This window comes from Haemaphysalis longicornis, unplaced genomic scaffold, assembly GCF_048455015.1.
Source record: "Haemaphysalis longicornis isolate Haplotype H1 unplaced genomic scaffold, Haemaphysalis longicornis Haplotype H1 scaffold_2, whole genome shotgun sequence".
In the NCBI taxonomy this organism is placed as follows: domain Eukaryota; kingdom Metazoa; phylum Arthropoda; class Arachnida; order Ixodida; family Ixodidae; genus Haemaphysalis; species Haemaphysalis longicornis.
The window spans coordinates 245,677,296-245,693,120 of NW_027526295.1; the positions used below are offsets into that span (position 1 = coordinate 245,677,296).

Below are 15,825 nucleotides of genomic sequence, written 5' to 3' on the forward strand. Positions count from 1 at the left end.
CGTCGAGGCGCTAATGATATCAGCTCGGTGACAACAGGAGGAGGACACGACGTCAGACAGCAAAAATGTGGCAGAATTTGGAGGACCTATGACCAAAAAGCGTGAAGGCTAACACGCAGCTAAATTAGAACATCGTTCAGATAGAGCGAATGCGTATATGCCGTATTTACTCGCGTAATGATCCCAGTACGTTTTCAAAAAATTTCATGTAAATTTAGGGGCGCGTTCATTACGCGAGGTAATGCTTTTGCAAAACATTTTTGAGCACGGAAAACGCAACCAAGTTGTAGGTAAAAAATGTTACGATAGTTCTCATGAATATAATAAAAATAATAAATAAATACATAATAAAAACTCCGCACATTGGTGCCAGCCACGTTGCAAAATGACGCAAAATGCCGTGTTTCCTGAATTACCGAACGCGCCGGTACGAGTTTGCTGCGAGGTGACAACAGGTCAACCAATAAGTGGCTGCCACTGTTACAGTGCGGGACATCAAAGCGGACATGGCGGCCGACTCAGCAACCTGAGCGCGTTTTATTTTTCTTTGCCTTGTGAGTATATTATCTGCATTTAGTGACAGTTTCTTGTCGCAATAGATTCTGCCGCAATAACGTATCCATGTCCACTTCGAAAGGGAAGGAAAGAGGTACGCACGACCATCATCAGCTAGGCTTTGCACACAAACGGCAAATTGCTGCGGCTAGTTCAGGGTGCGTTAATTGCGCGGGAAATAAAAAGAATCGAACTTGGACGGCATACTTAGGGGGTGCGATCATTACGCGAGTGTGGTAATTATGCGACTAAATACGGTACTAAACGGCTGGCTGCGCGATCAGGAGGACACATTACTATAAGCGAGCATAAGCTAAGTGTACATATGGGTTTTTCAGTGAAGGCAGCGTTTCGATTCAGAATTAGAAAATTTTGGAGAGAACTCCTATCAAACTAGACGTTTAACAGTTAAAGCCAGCGCCAATTGAGGAGTACAGTTACGCGGGGTTCCGGAATAATTCAGTTGTGTTCTTTAATTACGGTCCAGCATTCAGTGAAGCGTAGACATCTACCGTTGCTACGAGGCCGTTTCTATTCTTCAACTGCCATCAGAAAAATCGGTGGCAACGGCCTGGTTTCCAGCCAGGAAATTCGCGCGTGTCATTTATTGTGCAAAGAGAGCACGGCAGACGTTACAACTGACAAGCATAAGCCCCTCATATTCTTCAAACTTAACTCTAAGCACGCTTTAACGACTTGTGCAGTAGCATAGCGCTGCAGGATTCAACGGCGTTGAGATCGATGCTGTGACGTGACTGACGTCCCACAGCAGCTATCGTCTCACTTTGGAAAAGGGCCCGACTGGAAACAACGTTCAGCCATTCGCATTGCAAATTTTTTACATCAAGCAAACGATAATTCACGGGTCAACGTTCACGAATAACGTAAAGACTGATAAAATTACAGGACACCACCATAGACAAAGATAGATACACCGGTACTGGATGCTGCAGTCGTCGTCGTGGAATATATAAGAGGTCAAAACAAACTTCAAACAATGCTGCGTGCATTCTCTCTCTCTCTCTCTCTCTCTCTCTCTCTCTCTCTCTCTCTCTCTCTCTCTCTCTCTCTCTCTCTCTCTCTCTCTCTCTCTCTCTCTCTCTCTCTCTCTCTCTCTCTCTCTGTGCGCGCCCGTGTGCGTGAGTTGCGGAAAGGAGGGGGGGGGGGGGGTTACATCGCTGAGTATGTACTATACACAAAGCCAACGGGGTTCGGCAGGCTAACACTCCACCGGAGATCCCTTTATGATGAAACCCCTACCGACTATCAACTGTCTGCAAACGGTAAACGTGACAATATTTCCAATAGTTGCCGAGTGTCTCAGCGATTCAGCTCGCGCGTTGCGCAAGAGGCATATAAAATAGCGTTCCAAGGGGAACAATACTGGCGCCAGTCACGACCACGCCCTACAACGGAACCCTCTCCTTTTCTCTCTCCCCCTACTTTGGCGCTTTAATACCCGTAGCACGTCTCAATTATCGGCTTTTATCTGAAAGCAGGAAAAAAACTTGCTTTTCTCGCTTTCTGTACCCAATTTTAAAGGCGCTTTAAAGCGAAGGTTTATATGGCAAGGATTCCAGGCATCTTTCATGTACGCGAACAAAATTTTAGAGTAAACACCTACCTTTGAAGCCCGAAGCGTTGGAAAACAAATGTCCCATTTTGTGTGCTATAAAGCGCGTGGCCACCACCTCCACCGCACACCGTTTAAAAACTTGATTTGGAACTTAGTTGTAGTCTCATCACTTGGATATGCACTTTGAGTATATAGATTTGTTATTGATAAACACAATTTTCAAAATCAGGCCACTCTCATACAGATAATGGTTTCTCAAAGATTAGCTGCTGAACGGCAGGCGTAGGACATGTCTACTAGAGCCACTCGATCAGGTTTCAGAGTATCGGCACGCTTTCTTGCCATTGTTGTAGTATGTCGGCGACAGCGGTCATTGGTCGAACCGCGTCACGTGACATTTGTGAATTTACCCCGGAAGACCCATGGGCGCTGACATTTTGGTGCCTCTGTGTTGCCGCGCGCGCTCTCTTCGATATGCCGTAATTTTCGGAGCGCAGTGCGGCTGTATGACACGTTGGGAGTGAGTTTTTAAGCCCCCAGACAGAGTAGCGATGCCGTGCTGCTCTGTACTGAGCTGTTTCACACGGTGGGAAGGTGGAAAACGCCTGCATCGCTTCCCGCTGGGGAAGAACGACAGTGGCCTAGCGTAACCTACATACAGCCACACAAAAAGCGTAGCTTAATTAGTGGCTTTAGCGTAACCTAGAGCAATTCAATAAGCCACGCTAGCGTAAACGAGCCTGACCCTACCGCACCGGCGCACTGTTTCTAAATCTTCGAAAAGTAAACACAAGCTGTCTTGGTTGCCAAGCGGCGCCTGGACCAATTACACCTGTTAATGTCAGCCGTAATAGGGCGCATAAAGCTGGCCACCCTGGCGTCCGGCACCAAAATGGGTGCCGTCGTGCGTCAGTGTCGTTACTCTTAAGCGTAGCTTATTTAGTGGTTCTAATGTCTACGTTCGCACCGCGACCTCTTTGTCGGCGTTCCAAGCGCACGCGCGTCTAGTTTCCCCAGGCTCCTCGGGGCTGCGGTCCCGTCGTCAAAAACATTTTGCTTTATTTATATCTAATTTTCTCCTCTTCTGTCGTCGTAATGAGGAGGCCACGTATAGTCTGGTCTCTGCAGCCTCGCTGGTCACCCACCTTCACAGTTTTCCTTAGTTTGGTGTGAAAAATGGGAGCTGATTTCACAACGGTACGATAAGCTAGTGGTGTGCAAACCGAGTTTTATTGTGGTGCACGTTGCAGCCAATCGTATCTCGCCAACAAGACAAGCGTGTATACAAACAAAAAGACCTAAACGTAGATTGTAGGACCAATAGGTTCGAACGTTTTACGCCCTTCGCTGGTAGCATACAACCTCAGTGCCCTTGTACACGTTCCGCGCAGGGGTCACATATCAACTTCCTTCCAATCAAGTAAAGAAAAAAAGTCATTTTTATTGACGAAAACAACCTATGACTCACGCGCATGTGCACCTAGGTCATTCGAAGTCATAAAAATTGCCTCCACCAATTGCCTCTTTTTTTTTTCCAGACCGAGGCATTGTAGCGGTACAACTGAACAATGGACGACAGCATTTTGAACAGCCTACTTTCAAACGTAATGCAGCGATTACGCAGTCAACAACAAGACATGATGAGAATTTTTAGCACTGGAACTTTTCTCTCTCTTTTTTTTTCTTTTTTCGAAGGATAAAAAATATCGCTGCCCTCTTACCCTCATTTCCTGTACACTTTCGCGCTTCCCGCGTAAAAGCTTCCTGCCGAGAGGAAAGCCCACAACCCACGGTTGCATAATAACCTTCTCCTAGAGAACGGCTACAGCGCCCCATTTCGATTACTGCGAGCCCCCGTTCTTCAGGTGAGGCGACGGTCATAACTGCGTTGTGGCTTGGGATATTTTGAAGTGCTCCATGATTCCTCGATTATTGAGCTATACACTCGTACACTTGACATGCTTATGCTCGTATTGCGTAGGTTTCATAATAAGTTGTGTATTTAAGTTTGCATTGTACATGTCCTTCAGTTACACTGTGCTAGGTGAAATTTCTTTTGTTTTGTCTGTGTTGTGGAACAGTAATTGTTGTCCGGCCAGAGGAAATTCCCTCCTCTTATTTACCTTCGTATATTTTCTAAAGGGCATAGGCATGTGCCCCGTGCACGAAGTTGGGCTGCCCAGCCAATTATTTATTATTATTATTATTATTATTATTATTATTATTATTATTAGAGTTTAGTGTTCCACAGAGGCCCACCAGGTCGCATCGCCCTTTCTTGACCGCTGCGCGCAACTCCAATCATTCTCCTGTGCGCAGAATACAGAATTGCTACAACCGCTTCTCTGAACGCCTTGACATCTTTCAAAGCTCCTTTACAATTTACCGTACTGCTTTGTTGAACACAGTATGTTAAACATCTATGATATCTCTGTCGTTCGTTTTTCTTTTTTTTATTGCTGAAATTTGGTTTCTCTGTGGTTCTGTTTAACCACTATAGTTGCCTGTTTTTGAAACTGTTTACTTATCATGGTTGTCTTATCATTTGTCTCTATACTTTGTCATTGTTCTTGTCGTCTTACTGTTAAACTTTGTTCTCTGCTTGTTGTGTATTCATTATAATAAGCTGAGCCACAAAGGCATCTTCTTTTTCTTTTTTACCTGTACCCAGGCTCCGCCTGTGCTTTATTTCTGTAATTTTCGCTACTTCAATTTGTGTGTGTTGTCGCTTGTTTATTTCTTTCAATATGTTTCTTGTATTTTGTTTTCATGTAACTATCCGTGCGCCAGCACCCAGGCCTCTGGCTGTTCCTGGGCACGTAAATAAACATGATTGATTGATTGATTGATTGATTATTATTATTATTATTATTATTATTATTATTATTATTATTATTATTATTATTATTATTATCATTCCGATTTCTCATTCTACACATTATCCGTTTTACCCCTCTCCAAGAAAATGTGCGGAAATTCGGAGAAATGTCGACTAATTCGTAAGCATTCCCACGCCCCTTAAGTCTCCACTGTGAGTTGTTTATAGCACGATTAGGTTATCAGCAGCCAAATATGTTAGGCTATTTTACCGTTCGACAGTTTTCCTTTGTTTCTTAGGCAAATGATGCACATTTACGCTAGTATAACGATTAAATGTGTCACCTTCGCCAATTACGCCCTTTAGTACAAATGCAGGGCGCTGCACAGTGGGTCCGTTCTCACGATTTTTTATTATTTGTATTTTTGCGGAGTCTTTTTTATTTTTGTCTTTTGATTTCATTTGCTCACTTTCATACTTTTTTCTATTTTCCTACTTTTTGTATTCTTTTCTGCGTTTTCGAAATTCCCTTCGACCAATTATCCCAATTTACCCCACTGCAACGATTAAATGTGTGAACTCCGCCAGTTATTCATTTTTGGGCAAATGCAGGGCGTTAAATGGTTCGGGCTGTGAGGTACTTCGCACAAAATGCTTAGGGATTTATAAAAAACTACGTATTGGCAAGATTGAAAGGCGCACCTTTTTTTTGATAAAAGTAGCCTTTGAATTTGGGCGTGCGTTACAATCGGGCTCAAAACCAAAATCGCCTTTAAAGCCACCTGCAGCATTGCCATGGACACGAAATCCTCCCAAAAGTGAACTCAGGATAATGCAAAACAATCCATCAAGTACAGGTGAGTAAATTTTGGTCCGCCCATTCGGTAATCGGCATATCTTAGGAGCCTTTCCACATATTTCTCCTACTGCAATGCATACTGGAGTTATGCATTGCAGCAGCAGTTACGGCTCTGACGATAACCAATAAGAGGCGTTCATCAAGCGCAAGGTAATTTCGTTTGCCGACCGAGGAGCGCCATGCACACTGAGAACGCCAGAGACACGAGTGCGCGATTGACGCAAACAAGGCAGTCATATTGTCATTCAAGGCTTCACCGACCCTGAGAACTTACGTTTTTGAAAACTGAAGACTCCCGCACGGAATTCATAAATTAGCAGCAAATGAATCGACGGCCCGTCACATCTAAAATTATGAAGCTCAAGGCACTTGAGATTGTAGATACTTTCAATGTTCTCCGCTACAGTTTCAATGCCAGCAAGAGCTGGATACTAAAGCAAGAGGGATTTTTGCTGCCACAGATGTGTGGGTCAAATCCAATGTCTGCTGCCAGGTACGTGGTGCCATGCCTGTTACACCTGTGCGGTAGAATCGGCGTCAAGTTACTTTTTTCGAATTTCCCATATGTAAGCTTACCTGCACGTTACAATTGGGGGCGCGTTAGAATCGTGCAGATACGGTATATCGGTGAATATGACACGCTTGCGGGCACGACGGCCGGCCGTTGTATGCGGCTGCTACGGTCCGCGTTTATACAGCATCGCCCGCATCGGCAGGCCTGCTTTAGCAACAGGCTATCATTCGCCGCAGTGGTGGCACATGGCCGTGGCATCGCGGCCGGCACGAAGCTGCACCTAATTCGTCGGAACTAAGTCGGTGAGGACGCGCATTATTTTCCGGGCGCTTTCCACGGCAGCCACAGGCGCTCTCCTCTGCGCACCCGAGCGAGGAGGAGGAGGAGGTCAATGCGATGCGCAACAGAACGGGGCCCGATGTGGGCCGCTTTTGCTCACGGCCGAAGCAGCGCGTGTATCGCTTCCATTTCAGCGCCGCGCCCCGTGCGACGCGTGACCGGCGTGAGAGAGGCACGAGATCGGCCGCCTTTCCGACAAATCCACCTTCGCCGCACTCTCGCGCACGGCGCCAGGAGTCACGCACGTGACGATCGGCGCCCGGCTGCTGCTGCCGGAGAACAATCGCAGGGCGCCCCGTCACATGCGTTGTTTGCGGAGCAAATCTGCCGCGAGCGTTTCTTTCATCCGTCCATCAATTGAAATACCGGAGAGCTAAATGCGTAGCTGGGTGCTTTCTTGAAAACGAAATGCAAATGCTCATCGTCTGCGCATAAAAGTAGACACGAGATGGAAAGCAGCTTCAGGATTAAAAAAAAATTCCCCCGCATTTCCCCGAGGGGGAGAATGTGAAAGTGCGAATGCACGGTTGTCGGCCCGCTTGCGGCGCTTGCGCTCGGCCCCCGCAGCCCACCGCCTCGCCGCCTTCTCTTCCATCTCTTCCATCGGGTTTGTAGTATCACGTGTACACCACGCAGTTATCAAGCCGCTATAACGCCGCTGAGTCGCCAACGCACGCCGCTGACGACGTAGTTTGAATGCGTTAAAGATATAAGGCGCGTCTAACACTGATATCACCGTCGCGTCCGTAGCTTGGTCGGTAGAGCGTCGCGCTGCGGCCGCAAAGTCCTCGGATCGAAACCTGGCGCCGGATGCTGTTTCTTTTTTAAATATAGAGGAGCACTGCGGACGCCGCCGACGCCGCCGCCGCCGCCGCCGCCGCCGCCGGCGGTGGATGGTTTGGGGTCGCTTATAAAGTGCATTCGCACTTAAAACTCGGATGATTTCGAACTCATTCAGTGTGCGCCTGTTGTGTGCGTTGCGCCTGATGAAATGCGACATTTTTTTAGGGGCAAAGCCCCATAGGGGCTGAGGCTGTCGGCGTCTCGTGTCGTCGTATTCTCATGTGGTCACGGTACTAAAACACCGGGACACTTCATGTCGGTTGAGCGGAGGAAATTTTAGTAGATTTCACCTCCTAGATGCTACATTCCCTCCCTTGAAGAAAGTAACGCAGCACGGCTTCATAAAACCATGAAAAGGGTTCAAAGCTACATCACTGTGTACATTGTGACCGCAACGTGAGCGGACGCAATTCTTGCCGAACACAGTTAACCAAGAGGGCGTTTATTTCGGAGGCAATGGTTTGGGTTTGAGGAAATGGTGGGGACGCGGATAGATGCTTTAAATTTAGTACCCGCCTCGCTGTCATTGTCTTTCCTCGCGCTATTTTTCGTCCTGCAGCCGTGAATCAACAGGATCAACAACGCGTCATAAATTTCATGAACGCTTTTACCATAGAAAGGTCAGTTTCTCTCGGTCAACTGGCCGTTGCCAAGTGCTATACTTTCGACAACAATATTGTCGCTAGGCATTAGGACAGGAAACCGCGGCTGATAATAAACCCTGAAGCATCCCCCTCCTCCCGTCCAACACGCGCGCGTACGTGTGCGCACACTTAGAACCCACGCTCTTCGCAAGGCTCCAGGTCAGCCGGAAAGCTCCATTTTGGAAAAGTACCGTATAACCTAAGACGCGTTCACTTCCTATCACAAACGGGCTCCCTATCGCCCTTCACGCTTTTTGTGGTTGCTGCATGGTCGTCAGAGGACCCCATTCTGCTGGCTGTTCTAGCAATGGAGAAAAGACAATTTTTTCTTCCTCTTTGCCACACTCACCTCACGTCAAGTACGTTTGCCACAGTACGTTACGCCAAGCAAAGATTCTGCACATAAAGCTTAATGAACAATATTTTTACATCAACCTGCAAATTCTAACTAAATCCTTTTGGTTCACCGCAACAGCCAAAAAGACTATCAGATAGAACAAAAACATCAGTAAGCGGACAAGATATATTGGGCACCTCGTTTAGGTTACAGTCGAAGACGCTATTTATTATTTCTTAAAGACAACTTTTCGAGCTTGGGGGTCAGCTTCGAGAAAAAAAAAAAATGACTGGGCACTAGAACGAGTCGAAAGCGTCAAACAGGATAGGGGAGTTTGAGAAACGCACGTGCCCAAACATTGAAGTTAGGATGCAACGCCATTACGAAACGGCGCGCAGCCAACGAGGTGCGCGGCAGATTTGACGTGCTTCAGATGCGCTTACAGTGAGGTTTTGTAATTTGCCTTCGGTAGACTTCGATCCCCGTCCCACGTATGAGTAGTAAGCGGACCGACTGGCCAGCTCGGAGCTAAGACCCTAGTGCGTGCTGATGGAGAGGGCACGAGTAGCCAGCAGAATCAGGACATCCGGGACTAGAAGCAGCTCCCCGGACGGCGGGAGCTCTCACCATCACGTACCGATGAGCTCGTCAATATGTCTGCTACCCGGCAACAACTTTCAAACGAAATTTGAAGGCTTGCTTGCAAGTACGCTTCGAAGATAGTCAATGCGCCACTCGAGACACAAGTAGTTTTAAGGCCTCTGGAAGGATTTTAAAACGACCGTGCAGCACAGGAAAAAAATTACTGGTCGTCCATTTGGCTATTTTTGGGCTATTGGGAGAACCATTTATTGCATGTTCGAGCTCACCATCTAGGAAGTGTTTTCCGTGACGCCCTGGAAATGTCTTCTCCTAGCGATGAGAAGAAGGCCATAATTCTTGAGCCGTGCCGTTCACTTATGATCGCATGTGTGAAAAGCACATTAAGGGCCTTTCATCCAGTCAAACTGTTAGGGTGACCTCCGCCTCTTGCATTACAACAACATAAGTAAATTCTCTTTCGATGCTCTGTTCAAGGGTTTTTGGGAAGTTCATTCCGGGGCAAAACATTTCTACAATGGAGTCAAAATAATGCTTGCTGCAATGTAAGCTTGGTGAACTCTGTAACCATTTTTTGGAAGAATGTCCTCCGCACCAAAAATTTACCATCCCTTCTTAATTAAAGAAAGTTGAGTGAAGAGCGATAGCTAAAAGTGCGTCCAGCCTTCAATGAAAGTGCGTCCAATCGATCGTCAAACGTTCAATGACCCACATCGCAAACGAAGAGCAAACCCACGCGACAATTGTTCACGCACTTGTAAAGGCATTCACGAAATATCTAAACGCATACCGACAAGTGGTTTATTAGATAAGGGTATACTGTTGTACTGTTTCGTGATTGATGAGTGTATTGTCTTATCTAGAAGCGTTCCTTTTTCGCGATTTAAAAGTAGCCGTGTTGCGACAACGGAAGCCCCGTTTTACGCACACGCCATGTGTCCACAGTCCTTATCCGAGCTTTTCCGTCGACCAACCGGTCTATGAGGAAATGCACCAGTTTTTTGACGAAACGCCATCAGTCTCACTAAGAAAGCTTTTACTTAAAACAGCGCTGACGTCCCCCCAATGTTTCTGCAGCTGTCGCAACTAGCCACGATTCCAGTTTGAAATGCTGCGGTTTAACGAGTTTTAACAGCGGAGCTGTTTAAGCTTGAGCTTGGTCCGGTGGCGTTAGCAAAAAATATATATAAAAAACTGTGCCGCCTGTAAAGGGTGCACCACTGCAGAAAGAGTACCATAGCAGTGAAGCCGGCTTTCGCGTCTGCTCGAGTGTGAGCAAAATGGCCATGTGCGTATGCGCACCCTTTACTAAATAGCATTTGAAAGGTGATGGTCTTTCTTGGGCTACTAAAACGCAAAAAAAAAAAACGCTGGCACTAGTGGTGCAAGGCTGGAGAAACGGCGTAGCTGGGGTCGACCTAGCTTCTTCCGGTTTTGCTTAGTTTTGCTAGGCTTTGCTAAGTTTTGTTGGGTTTTCCGTTGTTATTGCTTGCCTTGGCTAAGTGGTGATGGGTGAGGCCAAGTTTACCGGATTTTACAAGGCCGTTCCGGACGGTCCCCCACATAGAGTTTCATACTAATATATACTAGAGGGAAGGAAATCTGGCGCTGCAGTCGCTGGCCGTCGTGGGCGCCGCCATTGCAGCTAGCGACGTTCCCCGCCTACTTGGCTTGACTACCCACATGGCTTCTTTTTTGTCTCGAAGCCAAATCACCAAAACAGGGTAACATCGTTTTCTTCTTGATCTTGCATGAAGCTTCTCAGTAATCCTGACAAATAAACCTTTCTGGCGCTTCAATTTTATAATACCAAAACTAATTTGTTTAATCTTTTGGAGTAATATTGTTGCTTTGTTGCAGCAAGGGGCAGCTTTCCAGCCGGTTTATGAGCCATGCCAAGGACAAGTGGAATGTGCCTGCCCGGTACATGACGGAACACTCGCTAAAGCGCAGCTCCCCTCGACAGCGGAGCCAGATTTCCCTCTAGTATACATTAGTATGAAACTATGGTCCCCCACACTGACAGCGGATCCCAGGGGGGAAGCTAGGTCGACTCACAGCTCCGCGTTTCTCCAGCGGTGATTCAGTAGTGCAAGCTGTGCCAATGTTTGAGTCAAGTAACTCTACCGAAACCTGACTTGAGGAACAGAATGTCCCTGGATACGTCGGCGAACATCCTGCATGTAAAGTTTTGAGCAACGAGAAACGGCAGGTTGTCGTATAAGGACTCCAGGCCATTCGATATAAGTTTGGAGCCGTTCAATCCCACCGCAATGTACTCAAATGCAACTTGCAAGTACCTGTTTGTGCTACAAGTGAGTGATGTTTTGCAATATAACTTGCACTCAATCTGCTAATATTTTGAACTATTCGCAGCAGACATCTGAATAAACGTTTGAAATGAATTGTGTAAACTTTCCTGATTTGGCTATTTGGGCTATTTCTGTGGGTTGACATTGGGCCACTTTTGGGCGCTCAAGTATTTGGCGGGTTGCTCTGCGAGGAAATGGCATCGTTGCTTACGGCCATCGCAAGTCTAGGTGGTGTTGGCTAACCAACTGAGCCACTACGCACGATGATCTGCCCCGACAAAAGGGCATGTTGAATTCAACGCATTTTCTACGCGTGAGTGTGTATGTCGTAACCTTGAAGATTCGCGTCGCGGGTGTATGAAGCCCGGCGATAAAAGTTGGCACAGCGCCAAGAATGCTGTCAACGTCGCAGCATCACGATGGAATAATTTACGCAATTGTGCTATTGGCTAATAATACGAGAAATAATTAGACAAACAATAAGACAATAATTACATAAAAAATAACGGTATAAATAAAAGAAACTAGGCTCGACCGAAACGCGGGTTCATTTCGCGGAACAACCCTCAATTTCTATTTTATTTTTTCCCGTAGACAGTCGCACGCATCAAGAAACACGACTACGCGTATTGAAAATGGGCCTCGCGCGGCGACGACTCGCGAGAAGCTTTATCAACGGAAAGAACACGAAGATATGCCGGTTGCACCCTCCCATGGTGGCATCATGTTTCCCCGCGATAAAGCGTAACCGCCTGGAGAGGAAGCTGCTGGTTCGGCCCGCTTGATTTCAGTAGCTTGAAAATACTCACCGGTCGTGGGCAGACAACGGGCGAGGACTCCGAAAGCAAACTGCGGCGACAAACAGCTGAAAGTGGTACGGGCGCCAAGCAAGCCTTACGGGGCAGATGGCTTCGTGGCTACTACGACTTCTGAGAAAATCACCGCAACGTTTCTAACTTGCACTCAAGTTTAGGGCGTGGTCCGGCAGGGATGGCACAGCACAAGCGACGTCTAAACAATCTAAACAACGCGTCCGGGCTCCCACCTTAGCTGGCACGTGTAATCCAGAGGAGATTGTCAAGCAGTGCCAGCGCAGGTACCAGAGTTATCCACGAAGATCGGGCCAAGTGTCAAGACCTAAGCCACGCGCACAAACACACCACGGCCTTGCTTCACCGATTGTTCCGGACACTTCCCGCGCGATAACTTGGGAGGCTCACACTGAGGAATATCGAACGCAGCACCTGCCGGCAGCGCACCACAGTCCCCAACAACCTACATCGGACGCACAACCTCCTCTCTTGACAACAAGTAGCTCAGCCGGACGCGTAGCTAGCACAGTCCAGAACAACCTCGACGACAGAAATGTGCGAAGAAGGGCGCCGTCACGGCACGCCCCCGGTCAGCCAGCCATCGCAAGAAGGCCCTCGCGGTGTCCTCGAAGAAGGACCGCCGTCACAGCGACTGGTCGCCACCGCGTTCGAAGGTGGTAGAGTGCTGGAAGTAGGCGGGAGGAACCGCGGAGGACCGGAGAAAGAGCACGAAAGCCGGAGGAACGCGTGACGTGTGCGAGCTTGTGTCAAGATGACGGAGGGGGCTCACGAGAATCGCTGCGCACGACGCGCCCGGAGGACCGAATGCAGGTCGACGCATCACGCGCTCGCTTGCTTGCTTGCACGCGACGGCCCACGATGTGTGGCGGTGGTTCGGAGGAGGAGGAGGAGGAGGCGTGCTGCACGAGCGGCTGAAAAACAAACATAATAAAGAGCAAAAAATAAAAAATAAAGGAGCGAGAAGGCACGAGCGGAATAGGACAGAAACGGGCCAAGAAGCCCCGCGCCGAATATAAGCCATAGGAGAGTGCTGCGAGGGGCCGCACGCCGACCAACCCCGCTTCTCTTTTTGACCGCAAATTCCGCCGATCAATAGAAATAGGGCCAAATCCAGGAGAGAAAGAGAGGGGAGGCCAAGGGACTAGACGGATGAATGGTCGCGAATCGAAAGATTCCTATTAGGGCTGAGAGAGAGGAAGGCGAGGTCGGCCGTCCCGGGACAGCGTCGTGAAATTCGGGTGCCTGCGAAGAAAGAAAGAAATCGAGAGGCTGCAAAAGGAGGAGGAGGAAGAAGAACGCGTCGGGTATCGAAAGCTGGCCCAGGGAGATGCAACCCAGCTTTTTCGGCGGCGGATAATAAGGAACCTGCTGAGAACGGCGGCGTAATATTTACAAGGAAAGACACGCGCCTTCGGGCCGTTTCTCGATGCCGGGCCAAGTGGCTGGAAGGAGGATGGATGTGGTGAGGGGCCACTAAGAAAGCAAACGACGCGGCAGCACGTGTTGCGCGAGGAAGAGACCCGGGCAAGAGACCGATCCGTCGGAGAAGGGATTTCGTTCGACGCGACCTCCCCCTCCTCCGACGCGGCGCTGCGAAATGAGCGCGCGGATTATTATCCTCCGGTGAGGAGCCGGAGGTCGCGAGCTCCTCTGATACACTGCTGCTCACAATGGGGGCCGCGCATACCAACGGGAGAGGAAGAGGAAGACCTGGATAACTTGTGAGGACCTGAAAGTCCCACAGAAAGGGTGCACACAACGTGCACCATGCATGTGCAGGACTATATTCTCTGAGGAAAACGACACACTGCGCTCCTGTAGGCGTGAAAGATATAACGGTGCACCTTTTTCTCAATATAGTTGTATTCTTATGCGGCAAACACACCCGGGATCAAAAGTTAACAAGACAGTTTAGAGTTTCAATGTTAATTTATTTGCTCTCTGGGAGCTAAGCTCCTGCTACGCGTATGGCGAAGATACCCCGAAGTGCGATGCTTCGCTTGCAAATCAAAATTAACTGCTGAGCCCCCACAGAGCAGACAAATTTACATTGAAAGTCGAAATCGTGTCCTGTAAGCTTCTGACCCCGGGTGCACATCAGAAATTTTGCGCCGCTAAGCACTGTTCTGTTTGAATGCGACCCTGGCATCAGCTGTCGATCTACACTATACGATGAAAAAAAAAAATAATAATAAAAAAGAAAGCGACAAAACAGACGAAGGTTCCCTGCCTTTCTCCCTCTATTTGCTCTCCTGTTTCTCTGTGTATATTAAATTTTAGAGAATAGACGGCCAAGTACTTGGACCGTTATCGACGCCAGCGTCGCGCTCGTCGAACCCATCAACAGCGCAAACAACCCCAACCTCAATGTACGTCTATCGACCCCAACAAGGTGGCGGTGAGTGGGTGAAAAGTTTACTGGAGCCGAGTAAATGTAAACGAAAAAAAAAAAAAACTCGAAAGGTGGGCGGCTTTTTTCTCATTCTAGAAAGCCGCGAGCTGTTAAAAAAAATCCCGGGCCTTCTCCACTAACGTGAAACCTGGGGAAGGGCGAAGCATGCGGTGTATAAGTGTATTCTTGGCACCTTAGCGTTTTTGCCCACGTAAATGAAACCGTTGGGGGGTAGTGGCACACAGCTTTGTTGTAAAAGTCTCTTGTCTGTGAAGCGCGAAGCTGTCTAGGGCGAGTAGTAAACGAGTGTCCTGGTGTTTTTCAGCACGCGTTACGTCCTAACGCGAGGCGTAAACGAGAGTCCCGGTGTTTTAGTACAGTGACTACATGAGACGACGGTTACGACGGCGACATGAGAGGCCGACAGCCCCAGCCTCTAAGGGGCTTCGCCCTTAAAAGCAAAAACAACCATAATAGTGCGCCCTCACGTTAACGCACACTAGCAACATGCGGGGAGGGGTGTAATGTAGTAACTCCGCTGAATTAAAATAACGTCACGGTCTACATAATGTGTCCATTTGGTTCCTTCCTTGGCTTTGTCCCAAAGCGATCGATAAAGACACCGCAAGAAGGCAGAACTCCTCGAAGTGCGGGATGCTCTGCTACACACAACTGTGCTTATCAACCCAGCTTCAGAACAGTGTACAACCTACACTGATTCATCCTCAGCTGTTCGAGAGCTTCGTAAAACTCTTACGTAGAACAAATTTCCGATAGAAATTCACGATGTAGTGGACAGTTACCTATGCCGTGTTCGCGTGTCATGGCGCCAACGCAACAGCCACCGCACAATGCAGGCTGCAGATGTCGCTCCTCTTGCATGCTCCTCTTGCACATTCCCGAGTGGTTATTCGCCTAGCGCGTACAAAAGAACGTCTTCGGCACACAGCGCGCGCTCTCATACATCCGCGCGGTACGGATCTTCCTGGCGGGTTGTCTCGCCATGAGGTCCTGCTCCGACGTCGTCACCTGGGGGTCGCCCTCACGCCGGCTGTGACGGGGAGTCGGCCGCCTCAATACCATGCCCCGTTTCACTCGACGTGCCCCTTCCTTCCCGCTCCTGTTGAGCAGGCTATAGCGGAGGACTTGGTGTGGAGCTGTCCTACCCCGCGAAGGCGGCGCCTTGTGTCCATCGCCTCCTCC

The 15,825-nt window shown here is 48.5% G+C and overlaps 1 protein-coding gene across 4 annotated transcripts in view; it reads right to left on the reverse strand.

The window, feature by feature from the left end:
• Positions 1-15,825, reverse strand: part of LOC144170294 (uncharacterized) — a 209,232-nt gene that overhangs the window by 79,526 nt on the left and 113,881 nt on the right. The window lies entirely within an intron of this gene.